Genomic DNA, 24,397 nt, shown 5'->3' on the forward strand with positions numbered 1-24,397 from the left:
TTATAATATTCTACTTTGATTTAGATTTCAATTTTAATTAATTTCATTTAGATTTAGAATTCTGTTCATAACTATTTAGGCTTACATTTAATAGTTTAGTCTTGCATGTTTGATTTAGATTTAGATTTGTATTCAAAATCTATTTGATATATATATTTTATAATACTTTTCATTGTTAATGGTGCTTGATGGGAGTGTTTTAGGGGTGTCTTCTTTTCTATTTCTGAAATATTTTGGTCCAATATGTACTTTCCTAACCAGATCTATCCATTTTCTTTTGATTCATGCATGGAGCTTCCTGACACTATTAGCACGTTGCTGGGACTGAATGGGAATGGATTAAAGATAAATGACTGACTCTGGATCTGGATATGCATTTGGAATTGGCTCTATTGCGGCTCCAATTTATAGGTTCCTTCCCACTACCTATTCTTTCGGTGGTTTAATCTGGTTAAGTGCAGATTGAGAGGTCCTGGCTCATTCCCACTGGTTTGTAATTTTGTCACGATGTCTAGCGTGTGGCATTCTGATGGGATTATTCATTGGAAAATGGTGCGAATAATTATGTCAATGCTAAATGACTTGTCCAATGTGATAATTTCTCTAGATATAGAATATGGCCATGGTGATTTTCTTAGCAATACAATTGAAAAAAAGGGAAATCTGGTATTATAACAATGTTATAGGAAATCTCTGAGCAGAAATGTTTATAAATACATTCAAATTTCTTTTGTAACTCATAATATCAATCTCACTTTTTCTTGTTCTCCTTTAGTCTAAGAAAGATAACAGATTGGAGTAACAAATTGCTTCTATAATGGCAGTTGTAGGTGCAATTATTTTAGCAATTTTGGGCATTCTAACTGTTCTTGTGATGGGTACTTATGTTTTAGTTCTTAGATTATGTGATTTGGTTGTATTTAGAGTCTTTTTAATAATGTTTGAAACTACTATTAAATATAATAATAAAGATTAATTTAATGTTAAATATAACATGCTACAAAACTTATCAAAAATATCAAAAACACAATTGCTACAGCAAAGTGAGAGTGGAGAAAAAACTTCAGTTTTTGTATTAATTCGTCTACTTAAAATATATTATAATTTCCATATTTTATATTGAGAAATGCCTCATATGGACTTTCACATGCTTATTTAACTACACTACAATCAAGACTAACTTTGTACTTAATCTAATTTTATCGAATGAGACTGGTCCAAGATTCCTATGTAACTGTTGTTATAACAAACATAGACAACTGTAGAACTTGTGATTAATAATTTATAACTGCTTGATTCTTCGTATTTCATGCATAAATTCATGATTCTAAAAACTCAAAGTTCAAACTGCATGTTACATTCTCTTCCTTATTCGGTGAATTGGTGCATGACTATTAGATTAAATGGTGCATGGAAGAGACAAAACACTGAAAGAAATTACTCTTTTCTTATTATTATTGTTGCTGCTATTTTTATTTTTTTTATAATTATTGTTAGTCTTGATGTTGTTTTTTATTTTATTATTACAAATATTGATTATTAGTATCTCTGAGTTCATCTAGAGAATAGTACTAAATCTAGAAAAACTTAGTAATAACAGTTTGAGATAACTGCAAAAAGTTTTTATTTTCACAAATATTCTCTTTCTTTTGAAAATCTGCTATTATTTTGGTCCAATATGTACTTTCCTAACCAGATCTATCCATTTTCTTTTGATTCATGCATGGAGCCTCCTGACGCTATTAGCGCGTTGCTGGGACTGAATGAGAATGGATTAAAGATAAATGACTAACTCTGGATCTGGATATGCATTTGGAATTGGCTCTATTGCCGCTCCAATTTATAGGTTCCTTCCCGCTACCTATTCTTTCGGTGGTTTAATCTGGTTAAGTGCGGATTGAGAGGTTCTGGCTCATTCCCACTGGTTTGTAATTTTGTCACGATGTCTAGCGTGTGGCATTTTGATGGGATTATTCATTGGAAAATGGTGTGAATAATTATGTCAATGCTGAATGACTTGTCCAATGTGATAATTGCTCTAGATATAGAATGCGGCCATGGTGATTTTCTTAGCAATACAATTGGAAAAAAGGGAAATCTGGTATTAACACAATGTTATAGGAAATCTCTAAGCAGAAATGCTTATAAATACATTCAAATTTCTTTTGTAACTCATAATATCAATCTCACTTTTTCTCGTGCTCCTTTAGTCTAAGAAAGATAACAGATTGGAGTAACAAATCGCTTCTGTAATGGCAGTTGCAGGTGCAATTATTTTAGCAATTTTGGGCATTCTAACTGTTCCTGTGATGGGTACTTATGTTTTAGTTCTTAGATTATGTGATTTGGTTGTATTTAGAGTCTTTTTAATAATGTTTGAAACTACTATTAAATATAATAATAAAGATTAATTTAATGTTAAATATAACATGCTACAACACTTATCAAAAATATCAAAAACTCAATTGCTATAGCAAAATGAGAATGGAGAAAAAACTTCAATTTTTATATTAATTCATTTGCTTAAAATATATTACAATTGCCATATTTTATATTGAGAAATGCCTCATATGGACTTTTGCATGCTTATTTAACTACACTACAATCAAGACTAACTTTGTACTTAATCTAATTTTATCGAATGAGACTGGCCCAAGATTCCTATGTAACCGTTGTTATAACAAACATAGATAGCTATAAAACTTGTGATTAATAATTAATAATTGCTTGATTCTCCATATTTCATGCATAAATTCATGATTCTAAAAACTCAAAGTTCAAACTGCATGTTACATTCTCTTCCTTATTTGGTGAATTGGTGCATGACTGTTAGATTAAATGGTGCATGGAAGAGACAAAACACTGAAAGAAATTACTCTTTTCTTATTATTATTGTTGCTGCTATTTTTATTTTTTTAATAATTATTGTTAGTCTTGATTTTTTTAAAATTTTATTATTACAAATATTGATTATTAGTATCTCTGAGTTCATCTAGAGAATAGTACTAAATCTAGAAAAACTTAGTAATAACAGTTTGAGATAACTGCAAAAAGTTTTTATTTTCACAAATATTCTCTTTCTTTTGAAAATCTGCTATTATTTTGGTAATGAATTGTAAAGTAGAAAGGAAAAACTCTCTGTAAATCTTTTTTGGTTACTGTTTCGCTTGCAATTTTCATTTTATATGAAAGTTTATTATTTTTTCAAATCTTAAAAATAAAGATTTTTATATATGTAATTTTATTTTATTTCTAAAATAATAAGATTTTGGAGGTTGTAAAATATTAAAATTTAAAAATTATTTTAGATTTTACAAATGAATTTTAACATAATATTTATATTAAAGAAAGAAAAGATAATCAAATTGTTACTTAAATCAAATATAAAAATTATAAAATTTTACCTAAATTTATTAATTGTATAAAAAACTATTAAAGATAATTGAGTTCTATTAAATGTACTTGATTTTATATTATAGAAATACAAACAAAAATTATAAATTGGGACAAACTTTAGAAATGAAGTCAAATTTAAAGAGAGACAAATAACATGAGGTGACGTGTGTGTGTGTGTGTGTGTGTGTGTGTGTGTGTGTGTGTGTGAGAGAGAGAGAGAGAGAGAGAGAGAGAGAGAGAGAGAATTAACATGAGACGACGTGATATAGAGAAAGAGTGAGATAAATAACATGATGCAATGTGTGTGTGTGTGTGTGAGAGAGAGAGAGAGAGGAGAGAGAGAGAGAGAGAGAGAGAGAGAGAGAGAGAGAGAGGATGATCTTAGAGGGGGTAGCAGGAAAAGGGGAGAGGGGGAGAGATGAGCCATGGAGAGAAAAAGCATATGAAGGGTCCAAAATAGATGGAGATGGAGATGGTGGAGAGAGAGAGGCCATGAGTGAGTGACTGAGAGAGAGAGAGAGAGAGAGAGAGAGAGAGAGAGAGAGAGAGAGAGAGAGAAGAGGGTGAGAGACATGAGGTAGACATACATAGAGCGTTTTAGAGATATATAAACATGAAGATGGTGTGTGTGTGTGTGTGTGTGATTAAAATAACCTTGGGATTAAATGAAAATAGGTGCCTCGAGAACGATTACTCTCGGCATAATATATATAGAGGTATATATAAGCTAGTTATAATTAAATTTATAAATGTTTGTAATACAAGTGCTACATAATGATTTAGTAGTTAACTTGTACTAAATTTTAGTTTTAATTTTATATTTAATTTAGCTGTTAAACTTTTTTAAAATTATAATATAAATCATACCTTATATAAAATATTAAGGTCAAGTTTGTAAAAAAGTAAAATTTTATATTTGTATTAGAAAAATTATCCTTCTTTTATTTTAATATCAATCTTAGAGAACATATAAAGTGTGATGTAGGAATATTTTTAATTTTTGAAAAGAAAAAATGAATAAAATCAATAGCACAAAGTCAATAAGAAACAAGAAATAGTCTTTACAAAATAAAAAATAAAAATCATAAACTACAAAACATTACAAATATAACTTAATATTTTTATAATGCACTCAAACATATGTAGAAAATGAGATGAAAACATAGGTCTCTGAAAACTAATAATAACTATACAGTAAATTAATAAAACAACTGCTTTGTAGTAGAAATGAGAATTATTATCATAATTACCAAATACTAATTACAAACTCAGTGTCATGTAGTGAGAGAAAGTACTAAAAACTGACATTACAATAGACAGATGATATTTGACGAGATGAACATTATTGCAATAAGATATGTTCCATTTTATAAACATTCATTAAAATATATCATCACATAATGTAAGATATCAGTAAGTGTTTCTTAACATATAAATAATAATAATAATAACAATGACTAATACGCAGAGGAAAAGAAGAATATTTAGGTGTAAGCTAATTGGAGAGGAATAAGAAGTTTACCTATTGAAGTTTCTATTTTTCGCCTTTTGGAAGTGGGAGGTCCTGTCTAGGTAGGTGTATTTGAAGAAGACATTCTCTTCTCCGAGGAAGTTGGATAACTTCTCTGCTTACAATTGCTTTAGGGCCCATTTGGTTGCAAGCGTAGGAATTGAGAATTAGAATAGAAAATTTGAATGAGAATGGAGAATGAAGAATAAGAATGAAAAACTGCTATCTAATCTTGTTTATCCCTTGTTTGGTTATGCAAGCTTAAATTGGAATAGGGTTAACTTGCAATCGGCACCATTAAAAAATCGTTAAAATATTTGAAAATATTTCTGAAGATGCAATCGATGCCATTGGAAAATCGTTGAAATATTTGAAAATATTGAAAACAGAGTTCCAGTGCTCACCCCAGGTCAAAGCGGATTTGAAAATTTAATCAAATTTGATTAAGTTAAAATGAATGCAAGAATAACAATTCTAATTACAGGTTTTTTTGGAATGGACAAAAGCTCATTTTGGGGCTAAAATGAGAATATGTTTTCCTGTTCCCTATTCCTATTCCATGCACCAAACAAAGAATACAAATCATATTCTAATTTCCTATTCCTATTCCGATTGTATTCTAGCAACCAAACAAACCTATGAAAAAGGCCTCTTGAAACCTATATTTTATTTTATATACATTTCCATATCTGACGCTTCGTTTCACTTTCCAATAGCTTTCATCTGTTCAGAGCAACAAATTTTGAGTTCCCGTGGGAAAATCAAATAGCCAGGTGTTATGTCATATTTTATTTCTCAAGTGGAGAGACCCTTCGTCTACTTATGTTGAAGCAAATTGGACTCAATTTTAGCACTTGAAAAACCAATGTAATGGTTTATAATTGTAATGGTCTTTTTGGCTTTTGCTGCTTTGGGTTCGCATTTTAAATAATTTTATAATTTAAGTGTAAATATATATTTAATTTAATTGATTATTTGGAGTACGTTTTGGGAGATATATATGAAAGCAGTGCTAGCTAATCTCTAGACAGAATGCACCACAGCTAAAAAAGAAAAAAAGAAAAAAGGTCAAACACGACTCTTCTTCAGATTCACACAAATTTAAAATATATATGTTATTAGGAGTTTCCATGTAAAATTAAGGATAAATTGAATAGATTAATATATAATTAGAGTCTAGTTTAGTGTGGCTAAGTATTTTTTCTTAAGATTTGAGTTAAATACACACTTAAGATAGAATAATTGCAAGAATTTGGGTAGATAGAGATAGAATTAAGGGATATGAATAGGGTTTGTGATAGAAAATCATGATTAGGAGTAGTGTTAGTATTGTGGTTAATGATTAGAGATACAATAAGCATTAACATTAAATTTATGGTTGTGGATAACATTATGGTTGAGTTTATGACTATGAATTAGAAGAGGTTAGGGTTAGAGATAGAATTAGAAGTAGGGTTCACGATAGGTAAGGATTAGAAATAGAAATAAGATTATAGTTGTGCCTACATTTAATATTAGTATTTTTTGTTCTACTATTAGGGTTTTGGTTATGTTTAGAGTCAATAATAGTGTTAATATTACATTATAATAGCTATGAACTTAGCTTACAATTAGGGCTATAGTAGTTGGAAAGTTGGCTAATATGATTACATGGATTATGTCATTTATGACAAAACTCTTATTAGTTATGGTCACCTAAAGTAAAGTTAAAGATTTTGTTAGAGTTGATGTAGAAATTTCTAAGTATGATTAACATTGATAACTATTAGCTAAGGAACAATTTTAGTCAGTAACTTCACTGGGGACAAGAATATGGCCACAATTTTAGAATATAATATAATAGAGAGTGTAAATTGTGTATCTATATTTTCTAATGTAAGTATGTTCATTGGAATGAGTTTTTCATGGGAAGCATGAAGTCACTTGGTTATTGAAGAGTTGGAGTATGACGAGATGTACAAATGATTGAGCTAAGGAATTGAATTATCTTTACAGTTTAATAACTTGGAAATGTAGACAACATCCTAGATGTTAACCCTACTATAGTAGATTGTGATAAAAATATTTGATAAGTCTTTACACATTTTTTCATTTTGGCTGATCGAACTGAGTATTTATGAAGGGTACTTAAGAAGAAATTTTGGATAGGCAAAGAAAGAGAAGGCCATGATCATGTTATCTAAGCTTTACATATGTTAGTATATGTATGTATGGATGGTCATATATGATTAGATGTTATTAGGGAGTAACTAGATGAGTGGAACACATAAGGACTAATCACATATTGAATATATCAATATAGTTGGTTATAGTATTGTATCAATATATCTTATATATATTGAATTTCATTGTTTGAGAAGTGAGCTCTTTTTGTATTACAACTCCTAATAGGGTTGAGATCTCTAAAATGAACATATGTACTGAAATGTATATAAAAAAGTCCTAAATGAGTCAACACTCCTCACATCATATTTTTTAATTAGGTCATCATTTTGTGTGTATCATCCCCAAAAGGATTTTCCCTTTGTCACAGTTTCCCTAGTTAAAAAATATTGTGTTATGGGTTTCATAATGTTACACAATTTACTTCTCAGTTTGTTTATTTATAGAAGTCTAAATTTAATTGACCTAAAATACATAATTGGGTAATAAGTGTTGAAATACTGATTCACCCACCCCCAACCCCCTAGTATTGCCCATTTCTAACAATTACAACATTGGTAAGACTACACTATTCTTCAACAATTACAATTTTCCTATTGATAAGACAACATTAGCATATCAATTTCCTTTAGATATGGTGCAACTATGTGACTAATCCACCATGTAATCATATGCCTAAGTAGAACTAAACATGGATGAGGAAAGGAGGAAAATAAAATTAAAATAACCTTGCATTTCAAACAAATGCATAAATATAGCTTGACCAAGAAATAACACTAGTTCAAGAAAAAAAATAGCTTGTAGATAATAAGAAAAGAAATACAATTATTTTCAATATCTACCCTTCCCCAATTTAACCCTCATTTAGTACCCTTCCATATTTATCTTCATTTCATAAGATAGGTAATACAAATTGGTAAATTGATAAATCAAATTATAGAAGTTGAAATACCAATATTAAATCATAATAACAAGTAACTTACTCAATTTCAAGACTTTGAGACACGTGGTCTATTTTACTAAAAAAAAAAATTGTAACGTGCTTGATTTCCATTTTTTTCACAGTAATGGCTAACTCAACTTCTACAGTAGTAAAATAATTCAAATTCCACATTTTCTCGGATAGAGAAGCCTCTGATTTATCTAATACACCAGAACATAAGCTGCAAAACTTCATTTAAATGGAAGTAACTGTTCAACATACATTGACTAAAGGAGCTCAAATCAAATGTGTCCAGATATGAAAGAAACGACATAGTGAAAACACGAAAACATCCAATTGACAGTTCGTATGTTGCATCTCTCGTAATTAAGGGCAGGAAATATATTCTTTGTTTGATCTACCATATCCAAGGATTAAAAGGATTTTAGCGTTGAATCATATTTAAAGAAAATAATAGAGAATTGCCGTTTTAAACTCTCTGAACTGGCCACACAAGGAAAGAAAATTTGCACAACATAAATGTAAAGAATTTTTCTTTAGTGTCTACCAGATTCATGCTATAGGTGTCTATCCTTCCATTTACCTACATGGATCATTTAACATCTGTCTTTATTAGCATTTAACATAATGTTCTCTAATTTTTAATTTAATTGTTGTTCATAACTTTATCCATTTAGAAATTTCAGCAATCATGTTTCTATGTAAGTGCGTTGCCTTATCAAAGAGAAAGGTTTTAGCGCACTCCTATACCTGTGTATTCCCAAATTCACATATTAATCGTGCTACCGAGTATGAAGATTCTACTACGTAAAATCTAGTGTAAAATAAAAAGGTCTGCACTAAGTCAAACTCACCCTATTAATAATTTCGATGATTGAAAATATTTTTTCCCAAATGGATCTAAGTGGAGACACCTAACTCTAATGGTACGCACTAATTGCGATGATAAAAAAAACTATAATATTTGGCTATCGATTATACAAGTGTCGAAATATTATAATATATCTACAATAGAACTTCTCAATTTGATGTTATAGTTTCTTCTAGGAAAAAAATTGATTAAAGATTTTTTATTCAACGAAAGTTTGAAGTGAAGATTTCTATAAAAGAAAATTGGATTAGATCACTTCCATTTGTGTCTTAATAGCATGCAATATCGAATACACTTTATAATTACAAAATAATTGTGAAAATTCATATTAGTCACTGATCATTAATCTCATATCTTAAACAATTATTAAATTGTCAAAAATTAATTCACAGCTAATATTGTAGAATATAGTAACTTCACCAATAAAATATGGAAGGAAATTCACAACGTAATGAACACAATACTTTTAGACAAATTGTACTTGGAAAAAAGCCCTAAGGAAAAACCAATTCTACAAATGAGAAATTATATTAACTTCAGGAAATCAATCTAGATACAAAATTCCTTGCCTCTCACTCACAGAACTCCAACAACTTCCTAATTTCTCCTGCAGATATTCCTCCACTACTATCCCCAATGCTATCACTGTGCCCTTACTAACACTATAAGATATTTTTCTATCACTGCAAACTTATTTTCTAACACTGCAAATGCTTCTAGAAACTTATTCTTCAAATGCCCTCGTGATCCCCTTTTATACTACTATTGGAAAACTAATGGCCAAGATTGATTCTCAATCGACAGTTGAGATTAAAAACAACATAACAACACAAACCAAGTTGGTTGGCTTCTAAAAGTTTCCAATTAACAAACAAATATTTTTCCCAACTCTAACCGATTTGTTAGTAAACTAATTTCTTACGAATTAATCACATATGGACAAACAACTATTCAAAGCTACAAAAACTAACACTCCCTCTTAGCGAGGAAGCTTTTCTGCATGAAATCTAACTTATCTCTGAAGAAGATGAATTTTGCCTTCCCTAGTGCCTTACTCTGAATGTCTACTACCTGCTTCTCTATAGGTATGTATTGTAGCTTAACAAATCCCCATTGACACAATCTTTGATAAAATGATATCTAATGTCTATATGTTTAGACCTATCATGAAATACTAGATTCTCAAACAACTTGATGCAATTGTGATTATTACAGTGTATCTTAGTACTCTCAACCTTCTAACTAAATAAGGCCACTAATAGCTTTCAAAGCCATATAGCTTCACATGTAACCATGCTAGTTGCTATGTATTCTTCTTCTGCTGAACTTAGAGCCACAAAATTCTGCTTCTTGTTAAACCAAGATACAACTCTTAATCCCAAACTAAAACAACACCCTGAAGTGCTACTTTTGCTCATTGTACCTCCTACCCAATCTACATTAGTATAGCCCATCAACCTAATACCTTCACCTTGAACATATTCGATCCCATACTCAACTGTACCATGTAAGTAATGCAACACATGTTTGGTCATTACTGAATGCATTGTCTTTGGTTCAACCATGAACTGTCTAAGAGAGTTCACTACATATGCAATATTTGGCTTGTTGTTGACCAAATACATAAGTGAACCAATCAACTGCCTATATAAGACAGAATCTACATCCTTCTCCTTAGATGTATCTATCTTCCTCTAATTTGTGGTAATTGGTGTAGACATGGATTTGAATTCCTCCATCTCAAATCTCTTCAAGATCTCAATGCAATATTTCCCTTGGCCAAGAAAAATCTCTCCATTTTCTTGCCACACCTCCATGCCTAGAAAGTAGTGCATAAGTCCTAAATCCTTCATCTCCAACTTTACTGCAAGGTCCCTCTTGCAATTATCTATGAGCCCTAGTGCACTTGTTGGAAACATGTCATACATATAAAGAACAAGAATGAGAACTTCACCTAACCACCAAGTAGTAGAGGTTAGCATTTGCTTCACTCTTTAGAAAGTCCACTTTCTACAAGTATGCATCAATATGCTTATACACTAACATAACCAATAATGTCATACATGAACAAACATATAATATATTATGATAACCAATAATGTCATACATTAACAAATATATAATATATTATGATAACCAATAATGTCATACATGAACAAACATATCATATATTAATCAATAATGTCACAAGTCTAATAATTTCATGCATCAAATATATATCATACATCAAATATAAAATGTCATGTATACATCAAATGTATATCAAATATGTCCACTAATGCCTATACATGTGCGTCTATCCCTATATCTTCTCCTTCCCATGAGGGGAAGGAAACAAATTCTTAGAGGTCTTTGGTTATTGTGTGGAGGGAGATGATAGGGATATGGGGTCTTTCTCACATGCTCGCTTGTGGACTCTTGTTTAGGCTCTTCTCTAATTGAAACTGATACAAACAAAGTAGATATGAAAAAAATAATTATTATACATTGAAATCAAATATATGTACATATAAAATTAATTATTTTCTTACTGCCATCAAATAGTCACTTTGTATGTCCACCTAAAAGGCTTGTGGATGATTGGGTATAACAAGGCCCTACAATGATTCAATCAATATAATCACTTATAAATAATATTTGAAATTTCAATACTAACTATTATAAACAACAACTAAAACTAGGGAAATTCTTTCATACTTTAGTTAATGGCTCTGAACTAGCCATTATGGCAACAACTCCACAATCGATGGACTAGCAGAGATGAGGAGTCTCAGACGTCAACACTTGCATGTCATATAATAAAATTTACATGTAACATGTAACATGAAACATGAAACAAACATAATCAAATGAATTAAATTAACATGAAACAAATGTACCTCTACGAAGCTCGTATCATACCTATGCTCTAAAATGTCGATGATCCAGTAGAGAATTGATGATTTTCAAATGCATATTTGGATCTTTTATAAATATGAAAGGAGGAGACATGTCTCTTCAAGAGACATGAAGAGACATGTCTCTAAAGTTAATCACTATTTAGCTTATAAATAACTATATGTATAACTCACTTTTAACACACACACACACACACATAACATTAATATATTAACCATATATGTAATATAATATAATATTATTATATTATTAAATAATATATAATGTGTAATACATAATACATATTATATTAAATATATCATATATATATTATACATATAAAATATATAATGTATAATATATATTATATATTATATTATATATATACAAGATACTTATCATAAGGACAATTTATCATCAATGAGGTAGCTTTAATAAACTCAATCCAACAAAGGCTACAACAAAGTCATGTCCCATAGCTTATGTAAATCATAGACGTACATACATACACTCATACATATATATTATGATCTCTACTGATATATAACACAATTAGTCGATGTTTTCTCAACTGATAATGTCATTGGTTTAATCCAAATTGTGTGTGTGTGTGTGTGTGTGTGTGTGTGTGTGTGTGTGTGTGTGTGTGTGTGTGTGTGTGTGTGTGTGTGTGTGTGTGTAAGTAACTATAATGAACATTTCTCTGGAAACATAAACATAGATTAGTATATCAGATAGGCATCATTTACTTCTACTAATGCTAAAACATTAACACTACAAACACCTAAGAGGTCTACATACAAACTCAAAAACTAGTGGACAAGGGAAGGGAATCATCAGAGTATCCATCATGCAAATAAACTTCTCCAATTACATAGATAGTTTGACGGGGATATCTTCTGGTCACTAGAACAGAGTTTCTGAGCTCCAAAAACTTGGTGGGTGTGTATACATGGCCATGGAGGAAATACAAGATTAGTTAAATGCTATCAAAGATTTAGCTAGAGAACATTCTAAATGGTTCTTAAGATACACTAATGTACATGTTCATAGGCACGAGGAATTGATTCCAATCATTGTCATCGTGAAGGCCTATAGAGAAAAATCAAAAAAGGGAAACAAGGAAAAGTGGTTCATATTCCACCCCTATCATATTTTGATGTAATTATTGTAATGGAAAAATTGGTTGCTTTCCATTTGTCATTTTGGAGGAGATGAACTAATTTAAGTTCCGTTTGTAACAGTCATCTTGGAATCCTATCTATAGTAGATTGAAAGATGAATAAAAGGTTGGTTAAATTTTGGTGTGAAATACTTGATATTGCAGAGACAATTGAATGGTATTTTATGTCAATTATTTTTTTGTTCCATTCTAATTTATGTTAGTTTTGTGTTTTCTCTTTCATTTGGTTCTAATCAAGGAATGAATAGAGTTTCACTCCCCTATTTCTAAGTAGCAACCTTAAGATAATAGTATTGTTATCATAGGTTCAAGAGAAATCTCTTTTATGTTTTCTTTCAAGTTATTCTTTCCATCTCTAAGGTTAGTTTCCTACTGGTATCAGTTTAGTTTTAGTTAGCATGCATTATTGAATAATTATGCCCTGATGGTTCATAAGATGTGTGAATTCACGAGCTTAGTTTATCTTAAAATACCAACTCTTTCCTAAGTTAGTTCCTATTTATGCTTAGCTTAGTTTTCCTTTTCTATTCTTGGGTTAAGAACAAGGAGTTATAACACTACTTGCATATTCTTCTTATAAAGGATTTAAGGTATATCAAATGGATGTCAAATCTGCATTTCTAAATGGGATACTAGAAGAAGAAGTATACATAGAACAACCTAAAGGATTTGTAGAACCCAAAAAGAATAATATTGTATGCAAGTTTCACAAAGTTTTATATGGTTTTAAACAAGCCCTAAGAGCATGGTATAAGAGACATCAAAATTTGATGTAACACTAGTCTTGCTCCTACCCCAACATTTTCTAGGGTCTTCTTAGGTCTTTCTCTTGACTTAATTGGGTTTCTTTGTGCCCCTACTTCTCATTGGGATCCTATTTATGAGGACCTTTTCCATTCAACTAGTGAACACAAACTAGGTAGAACAATAACTCTTTTACTACTTCCTAGGTTTGTTTTAGCCTTATTCCTTCTTCTTCACTAACCACACAATCAGCCCTAACATCTCAACTATTTCCCCAAATGGATATGTGACCATTTAGGAAGGAATGAGGATCCTCTCCAAGACTTACAACCATAATTGGAAATGAAACCCTAATCAAGTTCCAAGAACTACACAAAAATACTTGCACATAGGGCTAAATGCAATTAGCCCTCCATTTGATGAAAACTTTGAATATCTTACAAAATTTCTTAACAAGGGGGTAAGATAATCATTAATACAAAAACCCTTTTCAAATAACTAAAGGATTCTTGAGGTCTCAAGCTTGCAAACCATCCATATAGTATGACCTAAAAATAAGGGTTTTAAGGGTTTACAAGACTATCTGACAATAAGTAAGTTTTACCCTACATTGGACCTTAACCATTGTATCCCACTATATTTGGAACTTCAACACTCATGTTTCTAACATTCTCCAAGCTTTTATTGAAGAAATCTAAGCATTTGGTCCCTCCTAACATCTTTGCAGCATACTGTGATCCCCAGCCATGCAACTCTAGCTCGCCTAGGGTATCACCTTAAAGACTCCATCCTTGCTTTCTAGGGTGCCTCCTTCAATATAAAATATGTACATGGACTCATTATCCTATTTCAAAAATATTTTATAGATATTATGATGGGAAGAGGCCCTATGACTCCATCTTTTCTAGTTGCCTAGTGTAGGACATCAGACAAGCTGAAAGAAAAACAATTTTATCAACCAACTAGAAACCTTAAAAAGCACAAACTAACACCATATAGAGTATTAAAATGAATTCCCCTAACACCTCCAAACATTCCATTAAAATGCCAAAAACTTCATAAACAGAAAATTGTCACTGTTATTGCCCTGTTACAGTATGTACACACAAATCAAGACAATCTTCCAATACTTTGATCAGGTTGAGTAGGGCCTTAAATAATTCACTAAGGTTCAACACTAACTATTTCCAACAGTTACCAAGCCCCATCCACAAATTTTCTCGAATGTAATAAAAATTTGTCAATGTTGTTAATGACAACATTGACAACTTTTGAGCAACTTTTACATCTTATGAGTTTTTCCTTCAAAGTTGGCCCAAAGGCTACCAAACTTCATCAAAAGCCATAAAAGGACTTAAAACATTTATAAAGGACCTTAAATCAATTATTTGTCCATTTAACCCTCAAAATCACAAAAATACCCTATTTGACCTAACATAGACAATTCTTGCAACTAAGGCCTCATATACCTTCCTATACTTAACACTCCTCAACATAGGACTAGGCCAATCCTTTTATCATCCTAGTGGTGTGGCTAGCATCACTACAAGCCAAAATAAACATAGGATCCATAGGTCTATTCTTAGCCTACCTAGGTGCCCCTACACCATAATTATTTGGTGAAGATTAGTTTTTCAAGAACAAATGATTACAAAAATCTATATTTGAAGATTGGATAGAATGATGAAGTATTCTTATCAGAAATTTTTGTCTATGATATCATATTTGGAGGCAAATCTAAGCATTATACAAATAATTTGCTGATGAAATGAAGAAGGAATTTGAAATGACAATGTTTGGTGAGATCAAATTCTTTGTTGGCTTACAAGTATATCAAATGAGGCAAGGTATCTTCATTACTCAATTTTAGTATATCAAGGAGATACTAAATTTTTCTTGGATGGAATATTCTAAAATAGTGTGTACACCTATGGTTACTTGACACAAACTATCCAAGAATGATAAAACTATTGATGTGAACCAAACATAATGAATATCAATGATTGGTAAAGTACAATATGTTGTTCATAACATACCATATATTGCATTAGCCATTGTATAGTTGCTAGATTTTTAGCAAGTCCTAAGGACAATCACATAATGATAGTAAATATATTACTAAGATATTTGAAAGGAACATAAGGCTATGGATTGTATTACAAGAAGAATGATAAGTTTGAGCTGAAGGTATTCACTGACACTAATTGGGTAGGAAATGTTAATGATAGCAAGAGAATAAGTGGTGGTGCATTCTTTCTAGGAAAGAGACTAATATCATGGACAAGCAAGAAATCAAACTACATTTGCCACGCAATAACTAAAGTCGAACATGTGGCAATAGTAGGAAATTGTTCAAATATCATTTGAATCAAACAATTATTGAAAGGTATGAAGGAAGAGATTACTCATCTAGTGGTTATCTATTGTAATAACATAAGTCGTATTAATATATCAAAGAACTTCAAGTTATGCACACAAAGACAAAGTACATTTCTACCAAGTATCATTACTTGGGAGAGCTAGCTAAAGACAAAGAAGTGAAATTGGAATATGTAAACACAAAAGAGAAAATTTATGACATATTCACTAAAGTTTTACCTAAGGATGCTCATTAATATCTTAGAGGTAAATTAGGGGTGATTCCCCTAGATAAAGCTACTTAAGCTACAAGGAAGAATTGCATGAAATATGTTGTGTAGACTATCTTAGGCATTGATTTAGATCATTCTACTTTAGGAGTTTCCTAAAGTAGTAGTGATGAAGAAGGACGATATAATAAGTCAATCATATGAAGATGATAGATGAATAATTTAGACTTTACATGCAATCATCTTCATAATCAAGATGTATGAGAAAGAGTTGATGTCTTTGGCATTGTTGTCAAATAGGCTGAATATATCCATGAAAGAAAAAAGGAAGAATGAACAAAAGGAGGGAGAATATATCCATGAAAGAAAAGTGGGAGAATGAAAGAAAAGAGGGAAAATATATCCATGAAAAAACAAAAGAAGAATATACATGGAAGTGGATGCTAGCAAAGACATGCTAAGTAAGAGGGAGTGATTACTTAGAGGGAGTTCATAAACTTTCAAAGAGATGCATTAGAATAAAACTAAGGATATTAATAAAAGATCTGATATATTGAGAGTGTTACTTGAAGACTATACAAAGTTTGGATTGTGTGGTAACTTGAAGTATTTTTGCAAAAATATTTTTTAGGTGTTTTCATCAATGCCAAAGAGGGAGATTGATGGAAACTACAATTAGAACAATTATTGTGTTGTCATTGATGTCAAATCTATTGATGAGACAAGTATCTATATTATCTAAGTGTCATATCTATTTGATTGATGAAGAGGATTTGAGAAATTGTTCATAACAAATGCATCTAGAGGAAAGGATGAGTTATGAAGAGGAAACCAAAAATGGACATTTTATTAGTTAGTCTTTGAAAAGATAAATTGATTGTTTAAATCATGTTGTAAGTTGGGAAAATAGTAATGTTCAACTCTTGGAAGTGTGAGAAAAGATTAATCAAATGTATAGGCTTGACCGAGTACTAAATTTACTCTTGACGAAGCATGAGTATTGACTGAGTGACATGGTTAATGTTAAGAAATTTTTTTTACAATGAACAAATAACTCAGTGATGACCAAGTATAAGAACTTAGTGTTGGCCACAGAACAACATTTTAACTATCTTCAAGGACTCATAAATTCTAGCCAACTAAGTTGATTTCTTGAGATATGGAAAATGTTTTGAAGATAAGAATCGATGAGTTGGATAATTTAATTGTAGGATAGGATTAGGTAATAGACCTAAGAGATGAGTTCAAGGAGAAATATCTAGAAAAGAAGAGATAAAAAGAGTGGTGATTAGATATAATGTATCTAATGGATTCAATCATGAACCCTAAGATCAATAGCATTGATCAAGTGGAAAAAAAATAGAACTGCCTATTTAAAGAGGTATAGAGGAAAATTTTCTTTGTGATGAAAGTGTAGAGTGCAGAGAGGCTACACATGTGAAGAAGTTCTAGAAAGTTGGAGTTGCTAGTGATGGTGTTGACTTATGAATCTAAGAACAAGGGTTAATTGAGTTGAGAAAAAGTGAAGGGTGATTCCTTGAAGGGCTACCAAGAGAATCTTAGATTGAGATGACAATGGAGGCCAGCTAGTGAATTAGTATTAGGAGCTAAATAGAGATCTAGACATGCAAAGTGAGTTGTACTTAATAGATCAAACCTATTGGTACTTTTTAACCATTGTAAATAGTATATTGAAATCCTTTAATCAAGGTTGACCTAATAGTCATAAGAACTTAGCATTCTATGTAACTCCTTTAACCAAGTCACATTTAAAATTATGTATCATAACATTTAACATGGTTGGATCCTAATAGAGCTCACTTTAGAAGAGTGGAAATTGGTGACATGTTGTAGGTAGTTTTTCCCAAATTGGGTTTCCACATTACATCCTAGTGGCACACTTGTGTTGAATGTTATTATGGTGTTTTACAATTTAATGTTTACATTCTGTAAGCCTATTATCTTAGGATAGTGAACTACTAGTTAATGTCATTATTGTAAAGACTGAGCAACCGAGTAGTGACATAATAAGATCAAAAAGTGTTTAAGTGTTTATTTGTTCAATTGGTACATTTGGACCTTGGATAATTGATTGACCCCCCACCCTCCTCTTAGTTATTCTAAACATTCCAACACTTTGAATACTGGATAAAATCTCACCCTCTTAAAGGATTTAAAGTAAGTACCTACTAGAATCCTCTTGATCAAGGGATTTAATAAGTTGTAACTATAAGGGAACAACAAAAAAATTGATATGTAAAACAACACCATCTCTTCCTGACAAGGTATTCCAATGCAATTCTGTTTTGTCTAGTTGGACCACACGTTTCACATCTTCACATAGAAACTAGACCATGCTCAACAAGAAAAAGCATGTCCTTCTTTCACCTATTACACTAGTTCTGTTTCTTATGTTGACATCACCAAATCCTAAACATTATTATTAGAAAAATAAAATAACCCACTCAAATTCACATGCCATAAGATGTTATCTTATGTTACCAATCATTTTATATGACTCCTCCAATTAATTTATAGTATTATATACTAAAGGTCAAGTATATTTTAACCCATAGTGAATTTCATCTTGAATCTTCTCCACAAACTCAATATCAATCATTATGATGCTAGTTCATCACCTCTAAGTGTACATCCTTGTCCTTTGATTACAACTAACCAACGTCAAGTCATTGTAACCTTGTCACTATCACTGATTGCAATTTACTTGTTGTTACTCAAGAGCTCATTCTTTTTTAACATGTCCTACTATTCTTTATCTTGTTTTAAACAACTTCATTAGTCACTTGTCTATCCTAAAATTATGTTACCTATAACATTTCCATCCTAGAAATCCTTTACCTATCTTGATGATCCTAAGGGATAAACCTTAATCCTAAATGCTAAATCATAATAGGAAGCCTAATTTCGAAATGCTAGATGCTAATTTCCAAACCCAAATCCAAAATTACAAACCCTCATTCTAGATGTTAAACCTCAAGTCTTAAACATTAATCAAACGCTTTCTCTATCCATTATATAATCCCTAACTATAAGCATAATCTCATTCTTAACTCTTAACCTTATTGTAATCTTGATGCTAAGCCTAACCAAAATCCTAATTCTAATCCTAAGCATTACTTGAACCCCATTCCTTACCTTGAACCTAATACTAAGCCTAACTTAATTATTTCTCTTACCCAAGAATGGTTAAAAACCTAATAATAGTCACTAAGTTGGAGAACCTAACCATTATATAAATTGTAATTTCAATCCTAAACCTCACATTGTATATATTCCATATGAATATAATTCTTGTCTATTTATAATTCTAATCCCAACATTAATTGTAATTCCAACCTTACGCTTAATAATGACTAAAACCCCATTTCTAACCTAAAACATATTCTAATTATAATCCAAATCCTAACCCTAACCATAATTTACTCCTAAATATGACAATAAACTCAAACTTAACGCTAAGTCCTCATCTTGAATATTACAATAAATATAAACCAAACACTAACATTAATGCCAACTCTAACCATGATATAAATTGTAATCCTAAATGCTAAGCTCAATCAAACTGACTTATCCAATATGTTGCATATCCTACAAGTACCACTAGCTAATATATACTTTAATTTAAAATATATCAAAATATAGAAAAATGTTTTAAGTTTTTCATCATTCACTATTAATAAAAATTTTGTAGGTGAAAACAAATTCAATGCCTCATGTATATCTAGATTTATTTTAAATATAAAATACATATTAGATAGTTCTAAATGACAGCTACAATTCTCATTATCATACTTTTATATTCAAGACCCAATGCATTTCTAGTCATGCATTATTCTCTTGCATATTTTTACATTCAAGAAAAACCCGCTCCCCTTCATACATCATTCGCTTGTTGAGATACTTTCATATTTCATGTATACCTATGCTCTTAGATCTAGCACTAGCACTAGTTACCATATGCTTCGATCCAAGTGCCCTAATTCTTCGCTCTTATCTCCCATCATCCATTTCATGGGAAACCTTATCTTGTTTAAGCTTTCTACCAATTATTTTTATAATCTTAATACACAGCGTAATACTCATTATTCCTATGACTTCAAAAGTTGGCATGGCTAGATTTTACTTTAGTCCGTTTTTTCAATCTTTTCCTCATATCCTTCAGATAAAATCGATTTTTAGAAACACAGTCTCCCGTCTGCTTGGGTATGCGAAGAGTCTCTGCATGTGGAGACATTTGTTGTTATATATAACGTACCACCTGACTCTTTAACTTTCTGCGGACACCCAAATTTTGTTTCTTACTGGAAGGTGAAAGGAATCGTCAAATATGGAAATATATATAAAAGGAGGTTTCAGGTAGACGTTCTCATAATTTTGCGTGGTGATTCTGAAGAGGCGAAGGCAATAAGCAGGGAAGCTGAGATAATAAACTCTGGTAATTATCTCGCCTTTGAGATACTTTTGCTGTGGTTATCCAGCTTCCCCAGAGAATAAAATGAACGTTTCAAGAACACCTGCAGAGATATCATATCCCGGAAGGAAGAGGAGTAGACTAGCGAAACCAGGTAAAATTTTCGTTTTCCTTATTCCCTTCCATTTACCTTATAAATCAACGTGCCACATTATATTTGGAATATTATTATTCTTTCTTCTATTCTTTTTTCTCTTTTGGACGTAGTTTTGGGATTCAGTATCCCCTAATTAACTAGTCCTGTACGTATTGTATTCATGATGTCTATAAATTTATGGTGTCTTCTTTTATAAACCAATATATGTTTATTAACTTTTGTGTCATAAATTGTCAGTGGATGGTATGCTTGACATTTTAGGTGGCGGCGTTACGGTTAAAAAGTACCTCCTGAGTTACCACCCGGGGGAAGAAGATATCGACTTCACAACGATTCGTGAGCGTCTGTTGTGGGGAATCACAATCAGAGTGACGGATGGAGAACATAGAAATAAAAAATGCACATGTGGGGTACTTCTTCCTAATGAAAATGCAGAGACTTTTGAGCAAAGACTCTACTTGGTTTCGACTGCAAATCGCGACCTGATCGTCGCTGACATTACACAATGTGGAGTCTTTATCAACGACAACCAAACTAATGAAAGGCTGCGCCGTCTTGTTTCTGGCGATAATCTGTTGGAGAAAAACTATTTGGAAATAGGGCATCTAGAGGGAAAATGGCAACTCGTAGTCCTTGGCCAAAATAGTCCCATTGACGCCAATCTTAAGAATTTCATCTCCCGCGCCATTGCTAAAAAATGCGGAGCACCAAATTGTACTGAGATTATACATGTTGGTAATGAGGAAGAGCTGAAGAGCAAATTGGCTGGTGTCAAAAGTAGCACAGAAGTTCTGCTGTGCGTAGTGGAGGAAAAAAATGACCCATTTTACAGCACTCTGAAGCGAGAAGTGGAATTGGAGAGAGGAAAATTAACGAAATGCTGTAGCTTCAAAACAGTGGAGGATTGCATGGTTCGGGAAGAACCAACTTTGACGAATATAGGGCTCGATATGGTTGCAAAAGCAGGGGCATACAGAGACAAATCCTTCTTTCTTCACTCTGCGATTCCTTCCCGATTTGTAAAGACAAAGTAGTTGGGATGCAAAATGAGAAAAATTGATGCTCCTTTTGTTCTCGTTGGGAATATTGGGGGTTCAGATTGTTCTGCTTCTGGTTATGAGTGCAGAGTAGCCCGAGGAAATGATATCGATAGTCTTGGAGAGATTTTTGATCAGCTGCTCAAAAAATACGAGAAGACAAGCTGGCCTGAAATGTTCATTTTTTTCAGAGAAGGGTTTGTCCCCGGCCGACATGAAGATCAACTGCGACAAGAAGTCGATACTCTGAAAAAAGTTGCAAAAGATATTTCCGTCACTTGCATTGTTTGTCAGAAAACCAGTGGCCTCGGAACTGTGAGTGTAGGTGACGGGAAAACAAGTTACCGCATTTTCTTAGATGAGATTGGATTTTCTTACTGGGAATTTGAGACGTTGATAAAAAATCTTCTGTATTCGCGGAGGTACCGGAAACCACTTCCGGCGATCTACGCTGACCGGGCGGCCGAATTGGCGGAGGTTTATATGGACGGAAAGGAGGATTGTGATCTGAATAAAATTGCGGAGACCATTGATAAGTCCCTGTACGTCATCGGAGAACGTGAACGACAAAGAGATGATGAGATGGTTGTTTGATTTCTCATAACTGTTTTCAGCTTGAAGCTCCATAAACATTTTCGTTCCATTATATGGAGTTGTTTTAAGACCGAAGCCAAAACGATTCGGAGTGTCATAAAGTATTTTAAGTTTTTGTGTTCCTTTCTCAGTTTTCAATGATCTTTTAGTTCTGGGCTTGTTCTTATTCTTATATTTTAATTTCTGAAAGCTTGTTTAATGTTAGAAAACTTTTTTTAAAAATTACAAAATATTTTTGTCTTTCTGGTTGAAAGTGCAATTTTTAGTCTATACATTTATGGAACAAAATTAATTAGATGCTTCTGGATTGTTGACTTATAAAATAGATCAGTTTTTCATGTATTTTTTTTTAAAGGTGTTATAATTAATGTTCATTATTTGTGATATTTGGTTTGTGAATTTATAAAATTTATAAAGTAGATGTCATTTAATATCATTTAATAATATTGTATTAAATGGTTTGAAGTTGTTTTTTTTTTTTTTTGTAAAAATTTTGTCTTGACATATAATAATTTGATTCAGTTTTTATTCATGCACAAAATAACAATGAACAAATAATTTATTTATTTATTTTGGCATGAATCATAAATATCATTTTGTCTATTTTATACAAATATTTCATCAATTGTATCTAATTAATGGAACACTTGTACCAATCTATCTTAAGTGCACTTAATATCAAATTTATTCACAAAGTTTGAGTACTAATCTAGTACTCAAACTCACTTTTCACTCATCTCAAACTGAATCTTTCATCAAATTTGATAATAGCTGATTAATATACATGCAAAAATATTTGAATTAGACCAACAACCTAGCTTAGAATCATATCTTAATAGCATTTGAATATATAAAAAATCATATCTCCATAGATTATATTATACTTATGACATTAACACCAAATATCATTCACAAAACATAATATAATCTTTTCTTATATGTTTTAAAACATAATACAATCTCTTCTAAATTTTTTTTTTATCACAACTTATATAATCTAACCTTATTGCTTACATGTGCATGATTTAGCAAAATACAAAGCCGTGATTTTTATATACAAATCATTTATTGCATTACTATCTTAAGATGATTTGAAATAAAAAGAAAAAAATAATTTGATTAATATCTTCATAATTTTTTAAAAATGAAAATAAAATTTTATTTCATTTTTTTTTAACTTATGATCAAATTAAACAAATTAATTTACATAAAATATTTAAACAAACTCAATAATTATTAAAAAGTCAAATTAAATTTTTAAATTTATAATTAGAGTGTTTTATTAATAAAATTTTTTAATTAAAATAAATATTTAATAATTAATTTGAGAGGCTTTCTCCCAATCTTCAATGTAAAAAAAAAGTTTTTCGGATAAATTTGATAGGCAGATAACAACTCTAATTTAAATAACAATATTTAATAGAAATGATAACAATAGACTCTCAAATTGATGGTTGTTGTGGGAGGAGTTCATTATCTCTATCATAATAAACTACAATACTCTTGTATTGAGCTAGTTGTATAAATTAAGAACTAATGAAGATTAAAAATATTTAATATAAAATAAAGAGAAAGTGGCAGTTACAAATTAAAATTTTAAAGAAACTAGATAACTTAAAAACACTTCAGATGTTTTAGTTGATTTTTAAAAAATTATAATAGAAACATATCTTAACAATTTAGTAAAAGATTTTTTAAGAAAGAAAATCTTAGATTTTTAAATTATAGTGAGAATATTTGTTTGAAAAAGTATGTGAAGAACTAAATAAAATAAATAAATTCTAACAATTTTAAAAGTTGATTTTTAAAAAAAGTTAAAAAACACAGGATAAGTATATAAAAATATTTTATATATATTTTAATTGGTGGATTATGATTTAAATAGGATAAATATACACACAC

This window comes from Cupressus sempervirens, chromosome 8, assembly GCF_028749045.1.
Source record: "Cupressus sempervirens isolate cs-2001-9-10 chromosome 8, ASM2874904v1, whole genome shotgun sequence".
NCBI lineage: Eukaryota > Viridiplantae > Streptophyta > Pinopsida > Cupressales > Cupressaceae > Cupressus > Cupressus sempervirens.